At 39.8% G+C, this 18,993-nt stretch overlaps 1 protein-coding gene across 4 annotated transcripts in view; it reads left to right on the top strand.

The window, feature by feature from the left end:
• ZNF248 (zinc finger protein 248) overlaps nucleotides 1-18,993 on the top strand; it is an 80,842-nt gene that overhangs the window by 53,860 nt on the left and 7,989 nt on the right. Inside the window, exons 6-7 of one of the 4 annotated variants that reach the window (XR_002725554.1) lie at nucleotides 6,622-6,733; nucleotides 6,874-9,022. The exons of the other annotated variants lie outside the window; for them this stretch is intronic. The gene's annotated coding sequence lies outside the window, so the exon portion shown is untranslated. Of the gene's footprint in view, nucleotides 1-6,621; nucleotides 6,734-6,873; nucleotides 9,023-18,993 lie in introns of those variants that run through there. 4 annotated transcript variants of the gene reach the window in all.

Below are 18,993 nucleotides of genomic sequence, written 5' to 3'. Positions count from 1 at the left end.
AGGTTGCAGTAAGCCGAGATCACATCATTGCACTCCACTCCAGCCTGGGCGACAGAGCGAGATTCTGTGTCAGAAAAAAACAAAGAAAAAAAAAGAAAAAAAGATTATATACCATGACCAAGGAGGATTTTTTCTGTTTATTTCTGTAATACAAGGATGGCTCAACATATGAAAGCCAACTAATGTAATACATCACATTAATAGAATGGAGGGAAAAACATAATGTCAATTGATGAAGAGAGAAACCATTGACATATTTCAACACTTTCATGATAAGCAATGCACATGTGATAAATCAACACACAGAAATAGATAAGCATGATAAGCAATGCACATGTGATAAATCAACACACAGAAATAGAAGGAAACTACGTTAATGTAATAAAAACCATGTATTAAAAATACACAGCTAATGTCATACTCAGGGGTAAAAGACTGAAAGTTTATCTTCAGCATAATATGGAAGTTCTAGCCAGAGCAAATAGGCAATAAAAAATAAATAAAAGGCATACAGATTGGAAAGAAGTAAATTTTTTGTGTGTTCTTATATGATTTTATATGTAGAAAGCCCTAAAGAGTCCATCCACTAAAAATGGTTAGAATAGATAGACTCAGCAAAGGAGCAGAATACAAAATCAACACACAAAAATCATTTGTGTTTGTATATACTAACAATAGAAAATCCTAAAAGGAAATTCAGGAAACAATTTTAGGTACTATAGCATCAAAAAAGATAAATCAAGGTGGCAAAAGACTTGTACACTGAAAACTACAAAATGTTGCTGAAATGTATTAAAGAATAAATGGAGATGTGTAAATCCATTCATGTACATTGATAGGAAGACTTAATATTGTTAAGATATTATATGGTACTACCCAAAGCAATCTACAGGTTCAATGCGATCTCTATCAAAATACCAAAGGTGTTTTTGCAGTAATAGAAAAATATATCCAAAAACCTATATGGAATCCAAAGGGACCCCCGATAGTCAAAATAATTTTAATAAAGAACAACATTGGAGGTCTCGCACCTCCTGCTCTCACACCTCCTGATTTTAAGAGTTGTTAGAAAGCTATAAATCATAATAGTGTAATAGTGTGGTGCTGCTATAAAGACAGATGTATAGAACAATGAAAAAGAATAGAAAGCCAAGAGGCCCTCAAAAGTATGAGTAAATGGTTTTAGACAAGGGTACCAAGACCATTCAATGGCAAGGACAGTCTTAAAAAAATGATGCTGGTGAGCATGGTGGCACATACCTGTAATTCCAGCTACTCAGGAGGCTGAGACAGGAGAATCACTTGAAACTTGGAGGCGGAGTTTGCAGTGAGCAGAGACTGGGCCACTGCATTCCAGCCTGGGTGACAGAGTGAGACTGTATCTCAAAAAAAAAGAAAAATAAATGCTGGGAAAACTGGGTATTGACATGCAAAAGAATGAAGTTGGATTCTTACCTAACACCATATTGTCAAAGTAACTCAACATGGATTAAAGGCCTACATGTAAGAGTTAAGATTGTAAAGCTCCCAGAAGAAAACACAGGGGGAAAGCTTGATGACACTGGATTTGGCAATGATTTATTGGATATGACACCAAAAGCACAAGCCACAAAAGAAAATATAGACAAATTTTACTTTATCAAAATTTATAACACCTTTACCTTTTTTTAAAGGACACTATCGACAATGAAAAGGCAACACACAGAATGGGAAAAATTTTTCAAAACACATATTTGATAAGAGATTAATATTCAGAATATATAGATAACTCCTAAAACTCAACAACAACAAAATGAACAAATTGATTAAAAAATGGGCCAAGGACTTGAGTAGACATTAAAAAAAAAGATATTCAGATGGCCCGTGAGCATATGAAAAGACACTCAACATCACTAGTTATTAAGGAAATGCAAATTAAAACCAAAATGAGATACTACCTCATCCTCAATGGAATGGCTGCTATCAAAAGATGGAAGGGAGGGAGAAAGAAAGGAGATAGGAATTAAAAATATCAGGTGTAGTTGAGGATGTGGAGAAGTTGGAACTCTTGTGCATTGTTGATAGGAATGTAAAATGGTACAGCTGCTATGGAAAATGGTGCAGCTATTGTGGCAGTTGCTCAAAAAATTAGAAATAGAATTACTATATGATCCAGCAATTCCACTTCTGAGTATATACCCAAAATAATTGAAGGCAGAATCTGAAAGATATTTTCACACCCATGTTTATGGCAGCATTATTCACAAAAGCCAAAAAGTGAAAGCAACCCATGTGTCCATTGATGGATGAATGGATAAACAAATTGTAGTATGTTCAGACAATGCAATATTGTTCAGATTGAAAGTGTTAAACATAGTTTTACCATCTTGCTCAACAATTCTACTCCTAGAAATATACCCAAGAGAAATGAAAACAGATACTCAAATGCTTGTACACAAATGTTCATATGTACATGTTTGTACTGTGTGTATTCATATTTGTCCTGCAAATGCAAAAATCTGAATACTGTACCATATGTATGTATACACACATATGCATGTGTGTGTATCTCTCTATATAATATACTATTGGTGAATATTCTTAACATTGTGTAGGTAACCACACAACACTTTTTTTACAATGATGCAAAAATATAAAAAGGAGTATTATTAAGTGAGAATATTTGTATACAATTTCCCTATCCCAGAGAATGGCTCCATCATGCATATTGACCCAATGATCCCTTATATACTCCTCTTACAAGAAAAACTGAGACATGATGAAAAATTTTAGAGAGTTTATTTGAGCAAACAGCAATTTGTAAATCAAGAAACACCAAACCAAAAGAAGCATAAGGGACAGGTTTTTACAGAGTGAATGTGGAAATAAAGAAAATATTTGATGGGTTACAGTTGTACAGTTGCCTTATTTGGTCTATTCCATTAGAAAGTCCCTAGTTATGTAAGTTAGTTGGCTACTTCTGATTGGTTGAGCATGTATCATATATCTCTGATAACCTGCTTTAAAATCTGCTCTATCTGAAACTAATTGGCTATCCCCAGTTTCTTTTCATTAGTACTAGCATTCAGATATTCAATTGTACCAGCATCATTTATTGTACAGATCTTATTTTCCCATTGAATTACATTGGCAACTCAATAGTGTACAATTGCCTAGGTTCAGCCCGTGTGGAGAAATGGTAAATGACCTAGTGAAGAAAAAGCTAGAAATCCTCAGGGTGCCCAGGCAGGGCTCCTCCTCTCTAGAATTGAATTTTTGTTATCCTCATTACTTCTACCACTCTCCGACGTCTTTGAAAATACAAAAAATACAACTGTTATTATTTGTCTAGTGTTTTTTCCAGGTGTTGAAGTGGGAGCATTGACCTAATACAACTTAGTAACTGTATCTTTTTTTAGGAGTGGAACACAGAATGACATAATATGATTCCTTCTTGTGGACAGCAAGCCACCCAGATGCCGAGGCAAGAGATTGAGGGCATGAGCTGTTCCAGTATAATAAAATATATAAAGTAAGAATAGTTATACTAGATATAGATAATAGATATGATTATGTATGAATATCATTAATCATTAGTTTGTAGCAGTTACTCTTTATTCCAATATTATAATAATCCTTGCTCTACAATTATAACTTAGGAAAAACCAGGCCATACAGAGATAGGAGCTGAGGGGACATAGTGAGAAGTGACCAGAAAACAAGAATGTGAGCCTTCTGTTATGCCCGGGCGGGACCACCAGAGGGCTCCTTGGTCTAGCGGTAATGCCAGCGTCTGGGAAGACGCCCGTTGCCAAGAGGACCATGTTCTAGCGGTAGCATCAGTCTCAAGGAAAAACACCCACTACTTAGCAGACCAGGAAAGGGCGTCTCCCTTTCCCCAGAGGAGTTCACAGAAGACTCTACTCCTCCACCTCTTCTGGAGGGCCTGACATCAGTCAGGCCCACCCACAGTTATCCGGAGGCCTAACCGTCTCCCTGTGATGCTGTGTTTCAGTGGTCACGCTCCTAGTCCGCCTTCATGTTCCATCCTGTACACCTGGCTCTGCCTTTTAGATAACAGTAGCAAATCAGTGAAAGTACTAAAAGTCTCTGATATGCAGAAATAATAGCGTAAGTTCTCTCTCTCTCCTCTCTTTCTCTCTGCCTCGGCTGCCAGGCAGGGAAGGGCCCCCGGTCCAGTGGACACGTGACCCACATGACTTTACTTATCATTGGAGTTGGCTCTCACTCCTTACCCTGCCCCTTTGTCTTGTATCCAATAAATATCAGCGCAGCCTGACATTCGGGGCCACTACTGGTCTCCGTGTTTTGGTGGTAGTGGTCCCCTGGGCCCAGCTGTCTTTTCTTCTATCTCTTTGTCTTGTGTCTTTATTTCTACAATCTCTTCTCTCCACACACGGGGAGAAAAACCAACCGACCCTGTGGGGCTGGACCCTACACTTCCAAATTAAAATAAAATTGTAATGAATCAGAATTTATAAGCTGATATACAAAATAAAGTATAAATAATGTTTATTATCATTATACAATTATTTAGCTATTAAAGAAGAATGAATGCCATTACTTTATGCTTATGAATGACCCATACTCTCATTTTATTAACTTGGAAACTTTATTTGATAACCCATCCTTGATATTAAGATTCACATTATTAATATCAGGCTGGATGCAGTGGCTTATTCCTGTAATCCCAGCACTTTGGGCAACCCAGGCAGGGTGAGTGGATCACTCTAGCCCAGGAGTTCAAGACCAGCCTAGCCAACATGGCAAGACCTTGTCTCTACGAATAATTAAAAAATAATTAGCCGGGTGTGGTGGCAGGTGCCCGTAGTCCTAACTACTCGGGAGGCTGAGGTGGGAGGATCACTTGAGTTGGGGAGGCAGAGGTTGCAGTGAGCCGAGATCGCAACACTGCACTCCAGTCTGGGTGACAGAGTGAGACCTTGTTTCAAATAAATAAATAAATAAATAAATAAGATTCACTATTATAATTCAAATAATTATTTCAATAATATATAATTATGTTTTCTACTTAGTAATTAAGTAGTAATGCTAGTTACAAGGCTGAAAAAGTATTCCTGAAAATTCTCAATTTATGAACTGAAGTTTGATGTTATAACAAGATAGATATTCAAACCACCACCCTCAGGTACAGTTAATGTAGTAGATTGCACTCTGAAATATCCAAATTAATGCCCAAATTAAAAAACAATATTAAAGAATAAATATGCTGCCATGGTTGTAGGTATATGTTAAGGATGTGTCATTTCTAAGGTATATTCTTATGGGGAAAACTAGTCTTAAAACATATGGGTATTCTATGGACCTACCTGGTGTATGTAGAATTCATTTGGATTTTTTTCTGAGGAAAATCTTCAAATATAAAGTAGAAAGAGTATGCCTATTATTTCACGGAACACATTTTCTTTTCTTTTTCTTTTTTCTTTTTTTATGAAACAGTGTCCCTCTGTTGCCCAGGCTTGAATGCAGTGGTGCCATCCTGGCTCACTGCAACCTCCACCTCCTGGGTTCAAACAATTCTCCCACCTCAGTGCCCATCCCCGCCTGCCCCACCTCCAGTAGCTGGGATTACAGGAGGGCACCATCATGATCGGCTGTTTTTGTATTTTTTGTAGAGAGGAGGTCTTGTTATGTTGCCCGCATTTGTCTGGAACTCCTGAGCTCAAGTGATCTGCCTGCCTTGGCCTCCCAAAGTGTTGAAATTACAGGCATGAGCCACTGCGCCCAGTCGTGGCATATTTTCATATATTTTGCTATATTTGTTGTTACTTTTTGCACAAAACATTTGAAATTCCTAAGTATTGCATCACTAAAAGTTAAGCACATTTTTTACAGCACCACAATGCATATTAGTATTGCAGCCAGTAAATATAACAATAATTTCTTAATATTATAAATAGTTCAATTTTAATAAAAATTACCCTATTTGTTCCTAAAATGTCTTTTACAGTTGATTTGCTTAAACCATATCCAATACAAAACTATGCATTTGACTTGTTATGTCAGTAGTCACATTCGCATCCATAACTTGGCGGTGTTTAGAAGGGCACCATGTAACAGAAACCTTTAAAATAAATTGGAAACGCTGACATTTCCCAGGGAGCAGGAGCGAGTGTACAGGCTTATGGGAAATGTACTTTCTCTCTGGTATTGGCGCGGGGCGGGGGGTTCCTTTTCCGGGCACGCACTCCCACCACTTGTTGGTAAATTGACTCCCCTCAGGGGCTGGGCCACACCACTGGGGAGCAGGGAGGGGCAGGTGAGCCGCAGAGGGTTGGGAGAGGGTCCAGGGGCATTGGCGTCTCTGTCGCGGGAGGCGTGCCTGGGCTTCAAGTAATGCAAATGGGTGGGAGGCTGAGGCGGGAGGATCGCTCCAGCCTGGGTGAACAGAGACAGAGAGAGAGACCCTGTCTCAAAAAAAAAAAAAAAAGAAAAAGAAAAAGAAAAAGGAAAAGGAACCAAGTTTAGAGAGGTGAACTGACTTACCCAAGATCATATAACCAGCAGCTGCAGGAACCTAGTTTTTGAACTCTGTTCTCCATGTCTCCTTGTTCTTTTTAATTATCCACCATGTTTAAAACCCAGCATCCTTATTCACAGCATTGAGCACTGATGTGCCTTCACGGGAAACTTGGCCCTGTGTGTTTCCGGGATTCTTGATGTTTCTTCTGAGCTCCAGGGTCAGGCAGTATGATTGAAGTTTCTAAGCCAGGTAAGCCTTGTCCAGCATGTGTCCTTGGGGGACTCTGTTTGAATTCGTAGATGGCCCAGGCCTTGATTCTCAGGGAAAGTATGTTATCTGAAGGTCAGGTTGAAGATTCCAACTGAATTTACTTTGTCCCCTTGTCCCAGCATCCTTGAAACAAAGTAGCTTTTGAGGTAATAAGGAGTAGTTCCTAAGAACCCACGTGGAAGGTCACACTTCTGATCTGAGACCTTTCAGCAGAGCCTGAGAGCAGAGTGGAAAAGGTCAGGAAAGAACATGTCCGGAACTGCCTGTTCACTGAAGACATTCTTGGTGCTCCTGTACAGTTAAGTAACACTTGATGATGTCAGCACATGCGGAAACCACGGCAGACTGTCCAGTGGATGGGCTTTCAGGAGGAGATTAGCTGCCAGCGTGAGCAAGGGGCAGGCAGCACAGGAAAGGACATGTCACTGCCCACTGTGAGGACTGTGAGAACACAGTCTGGGGAAGGCATCGCCTAGATGGGGAACTCGCCCCTGTGCTCCTCCATCAGCCTGCTCCCTTCCTGTCTACTCATTGTCTTTGAAGCCTGTAGAGATGCATCATTGTTCCTATTCTGATGTTACAAAAATCAAGTGACAGTGTTGTATAAAGGTGAAAAAATGGGCCTAGAAGATATAACTTATTTAATCATGTCATTTGTTAGTGGCATACTCAGAAAATAACTCATTAGGGCTGGGCTCAGTGGCTCATGCCTGTAATCCCAGCACTTTGGGAGGCCGACGTGGGAGGACTGCTTGAGCCCAGGAATTCAAGACCAGTCTGGGCAACATAGTGAGACCCGGTCTCTAGAAAAAAAATTATCTGGCTGTGGTGGTGCATACCTGTAGTCCTCCTCCTTAAGAGGCTGTGACTGGAGGATCACTTGAGCTTCAGCCCAGGAGTCAAGGCTGCAGTGAGCTGTGAATCGTGCCACTGTGGTCCAGCCCAGGCAACAGAGCCAGACTCTGTCTCAAAACAAAAAACAAAAAAGTCTAAGTGCCATCCAGTCTTAAACAATTAAGCCACATCAAGTTTTTAAAAGTAAAAGATCCTTTTGAGAAACTGCAACTGAGTTAAAATAAACAATTAAAGCACCCCCATTGTTTTCTGGAAATGTTGAGGAGGATTTTCTAACTGAAGGGACAAGTACTATCATTAAGAAGGCTGAGAAACAATACAGCCAGGGCATTTTTTCCAGTGTTTTAATGACGGCTCAGTCTTTCTTTTCTGTATTGTAATTTGCTTAATTGACTGTCTGTTTTAAATTTTTCTTTTAGCCAATGGGAGGGGAACATGCATTTTTTATGATTCAGTAGGAAATATTTACACTGATCTAATGAAGAATTGCATGTCTAAACTTTTGGTGACCTGTCAGAGTCAGCATAGACATGTGGGTGTTCCTCCACAGGGTCTCTCCTGTTCTTAGGGTTAAAGGGACATTGCCCCCAGGGGCCTTGCATGCAAGTTTTGTAGGCAGGTGAGTCTGTGTGCTGCATGGCAGCCAGGCTGCACAGGATCTCATTCTCTTTCCTTCTTCCCCAGCTTTACCTTTATAATTCTCTTCCATTCTCCATGAGTAACAAGAAATGAACGGACCTCAGGGGAGTTGTTTATTCTCACTTTGTTTTACAATGGACTTTGTGAGATTTATAAGGGGACAGAAATTAAAACAGAAAAAATAGAAATAGATAAAACTCAACATCAGGGAAACTATAAAGTAGCAGGTCAGTAACTGAGCAAAGTCAGTTTTCGATACATGCAGGTCCTGTAATGTCCCGGATTATCCAAGTTGAGCTGCAGATTTGCCTCTGATCTTTCTGACAGCAAAAGAGAATTCAAAGAAAAGTCTTTCAGGAGATTAAAACATTGGGGTTCAAGTGGACGGTTTTTCAGTGGTCTTGCTTCATCCAGAGATAAAATTCAGAGTATCCAGAAGAAGGCTGAATGGTCTGCATGCCCTTAACATAGCTCTGCTTGAACAATTCCCTCCCTTCATCTGTGGTACTACACATGAGACTGCCACTCACTCTGCTTCCTTGCTGACACTTGGTGTTGTCGGACTTTAGACTTCTTGTCAATCTAACTTCTGTGAAAACCCTGTCATTTTAATATGCATTTTTCAGATTACTAATGAGCTTATATATCCTATATTTATGTTTTTTTGTGAACAGACTACTATTTTTGAATCATTTTTCTATATTATTTTTAAGGCTCTTCTATATATTTTGGAGAATAATTCTTTGTGTATTATATTTGTTACCCACTCTCCAAGTTTTTCTTTTGTATTTTACTTATGCAGTGCCTTTGGCTTTATGAGAATGTTTTTATCTCTGCTGATCTGTTGATGTTTTTGTATTTGAGTTTTTAAAATCTTATTTTAAAGTTCTTATTTAATTCAATATAATGATTTTTTTTTTTTTTTTTTTTGAGACGGAGTCTTGCTCTGTCACCCAGGCTGGAGTGCAGTAACACAATCTCAGCTCACTGCAACCTCCACCTCCTGGGTTCAAGGGATTCTCGTACCTCAGCCTCCTGAGTAGCTGGGTCTACAGGCGCATGCCACCACGTCCAGCTAATTTTTTGTATTTTTAGTAGAGATGGAGTTTCACCATGTTAGCCAGATGGTCTCGATCTCCTGACCTCATTATCTGCCTGCCTCAGCCTCCCAAGGTGCTGGGATTACAGGTGTGAGCCACCACGCCCAGCCAATATAATGATATATTTTTAAAAAATGTTGTTTAGGCTGGGCGCAGTGGCTCACGTCTGTAATCCCAGCACTTTGGGAGGCTGAGGCGGGCAGATCACCTGAGGTTGGGAGTTCGAGATCAGCCTGGCCAATATGGCGAAACCCCGTCTCTACTAAAAATACAAAAATTACCTGGGCGTAGTGGCGGATGCCTGTAATCCCAGCTACTTGGGAGGCTGAGGCAGGAGAATCACTTGAACCTGGGAGGCAGAGGTTGCAGTGAACCGAGATCATGCCACTGCACTCCAGCCTGGGTGACAGAGCGAGGCTCCATCTCAAAAAAAAAAAAAAAAAAGAAAAAAGAAAAAAGAAAAAACGTTGTTTAATGTTTATACACTGCTGGTGGGAATGTAAATTAGTTCAGTCACTGTGGAAAGCAGTTTAGTGATTTCTCAAAGAACTTAAAACAGAACTACCATTCTATCTAGCAACCTCATTAGTGAGTATATACCCAAAGGAATATAAGTCATTCTGCCATAAAGACACATGCACACATATGTTCATTGCAGCACTATTCACAATAGCAAAGACATGGAATCAACCTACATACCAATCAATAGTAGACTGGATAAAGAATATATTGTACATATACACCACGGAATACTATGTAGCCATAAAAAAGAATGAGATCATGTCTTTTGCAGCAACAAAAGGTGGAGCTAGAAGCCATTATCCTGAGTGAACTAACACAGGAACAGAAAACCAAATACTATATATTCTCACTTGTAAGTGGGAGCTAGATATTGAGTACACATGAACACAAGGAAAGGAACAAGAGACACTGGGGACTATTTGAGGGTAGAGGATAGGAGGAGGGTGAATGTCGAAAAACTACCTGTGGAGTACTATGCTTATTACCTGGGTGACAAAATAATCTGTAAGCCAAAATTCATGACATTCAACTTACCTATATAACAAACCCATACATGTACCCATGAACCTAAAATAACAGTTTTTTAAATTTTTAAATTAACATACTATTTCTAGTGTTTTCTTTTTTCTTTCTTTTCTTTTTTTATTTTTATTTTCAACAGAGACAGGGTCTCATTATGTTGCTGAGGTGTGTCTTGAACTCTTGGGCTCAAGCAATCCTCCTACCTCAGGCTCCCAAAGTGCTGGGAAAACAAGCATGAGCCACCACACCTGGCCTACTTCTAGTATTTTTTAATATTAGAAAAATATTTAAGTCTTGACTCAATCGGGAACTCATTATTGTAGATAATATGAAGACAAGTCTAATTTTACTTTTTTCCACATAATACCAGTTGCAGCGAACCCTAGTTATTAGCGTTTTTCTCCAGTGAATTATAATGCCACAGTTATCATTACTTGTATTACTATGTCTGTGTATTTTTTCTTCCATTCGTCCTTAATTAATTCTCCATTAGGTTCGTCTTGTCCTGTCTAACCCTTCTTACTGGTCTTACTGAGTGACAGCTGGCATCCTTACCTTGCACCTGACTTTCAGAGATAACTCAGGAAGTGTTAGCAAACACTAGAATACTTTTTTATTTTTGACGAAGTCTTGCTCTGTCGCCAGGTTGGAGTGCAGTGGCGCGATCTCAACCTACTGTAACCTCTGCCTCCCATGTTCGAGCAATTCTGCTTCAGCCTCCCGAGTAGCTAGGACTACAGGCGCAATCACGCTCAGCTAAATTTCATAGTTTTAGTACAGATGGAGTTTCACCATGTTGGTCAGGATGGTCTCGATCTCTTGACCTCGTGATCTGCCTGCCTCAGCCTCCCAAAGTGCTGGGATTGCAGGCATGAGCCACTGTGCCCGGCCAACACTGGAATACTTTCTGTAGGCTTGGAGTCTATATTCACTATCCTGTTATGTAAGTTTCTTCCTACACCTTACTTGCCAGGAGAAATTTTTTTTAAGTTTTGATGTCCATTATACTTTTTGTGTTTTCTGTACCTTTAAAGATAGATTTTGATTACTGATTTGATTTCTCAGTTGGTTTATAGTTTTTCTGGTTTTCTAATAACTCTGGTACAATTTTGGATACACATTTATTGTATGTTTTCACACACTTATTTTAAAATTGTACATTTTTTAAGGTTTTTTATTTATATTAATCTTTAAAAGGCATGATTCTTAAAATCTTTAATCTGTAGTTAATGTTAATTTTTCATTCCAGTTTTTATCACTCATTATATTGCACTTTAATATGGAAGCTATTGATTAGAAAATGAAAAACTGTCTTCTGGCTGGTCAAACATCTGAAGACCTAGGTTGGCTGCTGGGTTTTTTCAACATGTTCCCAACCTTTTGTTTTTAAAGGAATTAGAATGTTTATTACATTTATAAGGTTAATTTTCATTCAAATGGCTTTCTTCTTTTTGTCTTTTGTTACTGCTTTTAATTATTTGGAGAACATTATATGCTTTTCATAATGATGACATCTCATTGAAATCCATCTGTCTCCCACCTCCCTATTGTGGGGTGGCTATTTCAAGTTCATCAGATAAGCCAGAAGCTAATCTCCACCTCTTCAATTGGTATATGAAAAACAGAAAAAGCCCCATACAAAAGAGTATACCTGAAAACAAATATACCTGAAACTAATAGTGTGCTAAAACTGCCAAGGTTTTACTCACATTTTTGTATCAGTGTATTCACATCTAGCATAATAAATGGCCACTAACATACTGTAGAAATAAATAACAAAGGCTGGGCGTGGTGGCTCATGCCTGTAATCCCAGCAATCTGGGAGGCTGAGGCAGGCAGATCACCAGATCAGGAGATTGAGACCATCCTGGCTAACACGGTGAAACCCTGTCTCTACTAAAAATACAAAAAATTAGCCGGGCGTGGTAATGGGTGCCTGTAGTCCCAGCTACTCGGGAGGCTGAGGCAGGAGAATGATGTGAATCCGGGAGGCAGACCTTGTAGTGAGTGGAGATCGTGCCACTGCACTCCAGCCTGGGAGACAGAGTGAGACTCCATCTCAAAAAAAAAAAAAAGGAAATAACAAAGTATAAGTAAAACAAAAACATAGGCCATTTTTCAACCTCAACGTGGGAACCTGACTGTCAGAGCTAAAGTATGCTTCCAGTACACATTTTTGTTTTTAGATAGTGGGGTCTCACTCTTTTGTCCGGGATGGAGTGCAGTTGTTCAGTCATGGCTCATTGCAGCCTTGACCTTCTGGGCTCAAGCAATGTTCCAATCTAAGCCTCCCATGTAGCTGGGACTACAGGAGTGCACACTCACACTTGGCTAACTTTTTTTTAAATTTTTTAAAAATTTTATTTTATTTATTTATTTAGAGATGGAGCCTCGCTCTGTCGCTAGGCTGGAGTGCAGTGATGCCATCTTGGCTCACTGCAACCACCGCCTCCCAGGTTCAAGCAATTCTGCCTCAGCCTCCGAGTAGCTGGGACTACAGGCATGTGCCACTATGCCCAGCTAATTTTGGTATTTTTAGTAGAGATGGGGTTTCACCATGTTGATCTCTTGACCTCGTAATCCGCCTACCTCCGCCTCCCAAAGTGCTGGGATTACAGGTGTGAGCCACTGTGCCCGGCCTAACTTTTTATTTTGTAGAGACAGGGTCTCCCTATGTTGCCCAGACTGGTCTTGAACTCCCAGGCTGAAGTGATTTTCCAGCTTCAGCCTCCCAAAATGCTGGATTACAGGCATGCGCCACCATTCCCAGCCCTAGTATACATTTTTTAAGAGCTCTCCGAAGCGGAGAAAACTAGTCATTCCCAAATACACCTCACTATACATCTGCCTTCCAAACTTTTATTCTATTCATCCAGGTGGGTTTTTAATTTAATTAATTAACTAATTAATTAATTTAGATGGAGTCTCACTCTGTCGCCCAGGCTGGAGTGCAGTGGCATGATCTTGGCTCACTGCAAGCTCCATCTCCTGGGTTCACGCCATTCTTCTGCCTCAGCCTCCCGAGTAGCTGGGACTACAGGCGCCCACCACCACAGGTGGCTGAATTTATTTATTTTACATTTTTAGTAGAGACGGGATTTCCCCATGTTAGCCAGGATGGTCTTGATCTCCTGACCTCGTGATCTGCCCGCCTTAGCCTCCCAAAGTGCTGGGATTACAGGCGTGAGCCACTGTGCTTGGCCCCAGGCAGGTTTTAAGTACAATTGAAAGAAAAGATAAAGCTTGTGGTTCATTCATCCACTTCCTACTAGAGTGGAAGTAGTGTCCTAACACTTCAGGTGTTCTTAGTAAACTAAGCTGGAGGAATTTTTCCCTTGTTCTAGTCCAGAGTAAATATTTGTTTATCGAGAAATATATAATTCCTTCCCCTATCTGTGTTAGTCACCTGTAAAGAGATGAATACAGGCTGGTATTTTGTTCCTCTAGGCTCCTCACTCAACACAGCTGATGTTATAGAGTTCATATTTTCCGAGAAGAAACTTTTTTACAATAAAGGTACCAGAGAGAGGCTGAATGCCATAAGCTCTGTGTACTTGGGTACATTTTTTGGATGAGTAAGCTAATAAATTATCTGTTGTTCTGTAATTATGTTTGCACCCTGCCTGAGAGAAAATGATCTTCATTGCCCTGTCCCTTGAAAGCACTGACAAGGGGTTATCAAAAAAGACACTTCAGAAAATGGCTTATCTTTCTAGATTACCATAAAACACCATTTTAGTTGGCACTGATATTCAGCAGACACCTTTTGAGCTCTTCCTGAAATGTTTGCCCTCTCCACCTAACAATAAGTTTATGGAGTCTGAAAAATTAATCTGTAGAGGGCATTTTTCCTCAAAGCAGTCTCCCCTGGCTTTTTAGCAGTTTTTTTTTTTTTTTTTAGATATAATTTATGTAATTTAACATTCATCCACTGTGTGTACAATTCAGTGATACTTATTAAATTTTAACAGTTGTGCAAACATCGCCACAATCCAATTTTACATTTATATCACCCAAAAACATTCCTTCACGCCAATATGCTGTCAATTCCCACTGTAACCCCCAGCCAATCACTCATCTGCCCTGTCTCTATAAAATTATCTTTCAGCCTGGCCAACATGGTGAAACCCTGTCTCTAACAAAAAATGTAAACTTTAGCCGGAGGTGGAGGCACGTGCCTGTAGTCCCAGCTGCTCAGGAGGCTGAGGTGGGAGAATCGCTTGAACCCAGGAAGCAGAGGTTGCAGTGAGCCAAGATTGTGCCACTGCACTCCAGCCTGAGAGACAAAGTGAGACCCTGTCTCAAAAAAAAAAAAAAAAAAAAGTCTTTCTAGACATTCATATAAATATTTAGTCTTTTATGTCTAACTCCTTTTAACAAAATGATTGTTTTAGGTTCATCCATGTTGTAGGGGGTTCCAGTTTATCCATATCCTCAATGTCATTTGTTATTGTCTGTTTTTATAATAACCATTCTAGTAATCATGTAGTGGTATCTCATTGTATGTTTAATTTGTAGTTCTCTAGTGACTAATGATGTTTGCTTTGTTTGCATGTGTGTATTTTCTTTATTTTTTGAGACGGAGTCTCATTCCATCACCTAGGCTGGTGTGCAGTGGTGCCTTCATGGCTCACTGCAACCTCCACCTCCCAGGTTCAAGTGATTCTCCTGCCTCAGTCTCCTAAGCAGCTAGGAGTACAGGCACAGGTCACCATGCCTGGGTAATTTTTGTATTTTTAGTGGAGATGGGGTTTCACTATGTTGACCAGGCTAGTCTTGAACTCCTGACCTCAAGCAATCCACCTGCTTCAGCCTCCCAAAGTGCTGGGATTACAGGTGTGAGCCACTGCATCTGGCCCTTACATTTATATATTTTCTTTGATAAATGTCTCATTCAAGTCTTTTGCATGTTTTTAGAATTGGATTATTTGTCTTATTAAGTTGTAAGTCTGTTTTTTTTTTTTTTTTTTTTTTTTTGAGACAGAGTCTCACTCTGTCACTCAGGCTGGGGTACAGTGGCATGATATCTTGGCTCACTGCAACCTCCACCTCCCAGGTTCAAGCAATTCTCCCACCTCAGCCTCCTGAGTAGCTGGGACTACAGGCGCCCAGCACTACACCCGGCTAATTTTTTTATTAGTAGTAGAGATGGGGTTTCACCATGTTGGCCAGGCTGGTCTCGAACTCCTAACCTCAGGTGATCTGCCCGCCTTGGCCTCCCAATGTGCTGGGATTACAGACTTGAGCCACCGTGCCTGGCCAAATTATAAGTCTTTATATATTCAAGTTATAAGACTTATCAGAAATATTACTTGCAAATGTTTTCTACTAATATATAGCTTATCTTTTCATTGTCTCAGTGTTATCTTTTGAATCACAATAGCTATCACTTTTAGCGAAATCTAGTTTACAATTTTTTTTGTATGAATTGTGCTTTGTCTTGTCTAAGAACTCTTTACCTAACCAATGGTCACAAAGATTTTTCTTCTATAAGTTTTATACTTTTAGCCCTTATATCTGGGTCTTTGATTCATTTTGCTTTAATTTTCATATATTGTGTGAGGTAAAGGTCTAAGTTATTACTTTTTTTTGGCATGGGGATATACAATTGTCCCAGCATGATTTGTGGACATACAATTTGTTTTAATGCCAAATTTAATTTCCTCTGGAAGTATCTTGGCCCTTTGTCAAAAATCAGTTGACCAAAAAAATAAAAATAAAAAAACCAAAAACCAAAGAGCATACATACAAAAGCAGAACAGGCAAAAAGATCAGTTGACCACTGACACATAACATCCTGGGCAGTAAAAGTTTATTCCTGGACTCAATTAATTTCCATTATCTATGTGCTTGTACTTATGCCAGTGCCACACTGTCTTGATTATGGTAACTTTATAGTATACTTTATTTATTATTTATTTATTTAATTAATTTATTTTTATTTTTTGAGATGGAGTCTTGCACTGTCACCCAGGCTAGAGTGCAGCGGTGTGGTCTCAGCCCACTGCAACCTCCGCCTCCCAGGTTCAGGCAATTCTCTTGCCTCTCAGCCTCCTGTGTAGCTGGGATTACAGGCCCGTGCCACCATGCCCGCCTAATTTTTTGTATTTTTAGTAGAGACAGGGTTTCACCATGTTAACCAGGAAGTTCTGGATCTCCTCACCTTGTGATCCGCCTGGCTCAGCCTCCCAAAGTGCTGGGATTACAGGCATGAGCCAATGCACCCGGCCTATGGCATACTTTAAAATCAAGTAGTATAAGTTTTACAAATTTGTTCTCTTTCAAGATTGTTTTGGTTTCTTAGACATGACACCTAAAGCATGAGCTACCAAAGGAAAAAAAATGAATAATTTGGACATCGACAAAATTAAAACTTTTGTGCATCATTACAATATTCAGCCTTATTTAATCCATAAACATGGAATGTCTCTTTATTCAGTCCATGTAAATAAAAATTTTCATAAATTCACAAAGGTAGAATACAATTATTAACCCTACAAAATGAATTTTGAGAAAGGAAGCAGCTGTAAACTATATGATACTTTGAAATCCATAAAACAAAAGGTAGTACTGTTTAAAAAACTAAACTGATCTTTCATGCTCTTATTTTTTCAATGGAATGGTTCATGTATAAACATATGTAACATTAAAACTATGCAACCTCGAGATTATGTCTACATTTTAAATTATTTGCATTATATAGTCATATAATGCATATAGCACTTTTTTTCTCATTTTTCTAATTTTTACTGGGTTGCCTTGGAACTAAATAGTAGGCTATTGGAACTGATATTGTTGGTTGCCTACTCTACAAGTTATTCCACATTATTTTCCTGCTGTCAGCCTGGATGTTAACCCTCTCCCACATGATTTGGGAATGACATGAAACACAGAGGCACTGTGGGCGTAAAAACAACCTATAATCAGAATATATTCGAATCCCAAATAGAATAATTCACTGTTTTTCCAGAGTAGAAGTATTCCAGTGAAATCATCCTGCCAAAAGAATCTGATTGATCTCTGCAAAAAAATGCTAATATATTGAGTGCTCTGCATTGGTCTCTACTTCTGAAAAGTCAGATATTTAGCAGGAGCTTGATCAGCCTTAGTGAGATAAAACCCATGTTTTCAGGCCCAGATCTAGTGCCCATTTCCTGCTGTCATGGCTACTCCATTCTTGGGCTTGTGGGACCTAGACTCATGGGACCTAGGCTGACAGCCACTGGATAAATGATTCTGTCCACTGCCTCTTCTGTGGTAGCTGATCTTTGACGGACATTAACAAAAGGCTCAAAGATCTGCACAATTTGTGTGTACTACCAGATATCCAACCCACTTCTTCTTTACAAGACCTCCTTGGCTCCAGTCTTCCAATCCTATTCCAACCAATCAGTCTGTTTGCCAATCTTCAAGAATCTGGGTATTACCTTGGCTCACTTTTCTTGCCACAGATAATAATAAACAAGTGTGTGATTTGAAGCCAGGTTCATTGTGAGGATTTCCCCATCACCACCATCTTTCGGTGACATTCCTGAGTGGAATTTTAGTGGACATGGAAGACACCAGTGTGAGAGAACCAGGCCCAGGATTCTCCTCTTATACTCTGTCACAGCGAATACTCCATGGAGTATTCATTCTTGACTGAGAGAGAAAGGTCTTTATTGAACTCTCGACATAAATTGAAGTAGCAGTAGTCATATGACAGAGGTAAGTGCCAAGGGTCACCTATTTGTATCAATTACTTAAGTTGCTGAGACCTATTCAGGCCCAATTCCCAATGTACCATTTTTGTTGTACAATAAACTGTTGTTTCCCTGCCTGTTTTATGACTTGGTGTGAGTCTGACAGTAACCCCACACCATGGGCAGCTGTAGTCACATAGTCAATAGATTACACTAAGTCAGCTGCTCAGTTTGTACTAGGATCAAGTAGTACACAGGAGCTGCTTTTGAAACAACGAGAGGTTCTTTGCTGCAGATGGTATGGTTTTGCTCCAGAATCCTAGAGGACTGTGCTGTTACTGGGCTGTTTTGGCTTGTCAGAACCCCACACAGTGTTATGTTATACCACTGAGAACTTTAGTGCCATTGGATGAAGGACAACAGATGGAACCTGCTATGAAACCCTTTCCTGCTGTGGGCCCCATTCAAAACTGGCCTTCCTCCAAGGCACCCAGTAAGTGGGACAAAACAATATTCCCAAGTGTAGTAGGTGTTTCCCCCATGTGCAAACAGACCTTCCAGATACCTTTCCTTTTTTTAGCAGTAGGAGACGCAAGTTGTGTAATAACTTGATCTTAACACTGGGGGGAGTGTCCAACCTTGTACCAGACACCAAAATGCTGATATAGGTATGTTTGTTTGTTTGTTTGTTTCTCAGCCTCTAGTAAACACTTATCTTACCAAGGTATGCAGAGTACTTGCCACTTTTTCCTCACCAGGTTCCATTGATGTGCCATCCATGTAGTGGACAGGGTGATGTTTTGTGGAACTCACTGTGTACTACACTGTGACAGAGGGCAGGAGAATTAACAAGACTAGGACAAGACAATATATGCTGCTATCTAGTGTAGAACAAAGTGAACTGCATTTGAGTCTTCTT

The sequence above is a fragment of the Piliocolobus tephrosceles genome, chromosome 9 (assembly GCF_002776525.5).
Source record: "Piliocolobus tephrosceles isolate RC106 chromosome 9, ASM277652v3, whole genome shotgun sequence".
NCBI lineage: Eukaryota > Metazoa > Chordata > Mammalia > Primates > Cercopithecidae > Piliocolobus > Piliocolobus tephrosceles.
This window is presented reverse-complemented; position numbering and strand designations above follow the sequence as displayed.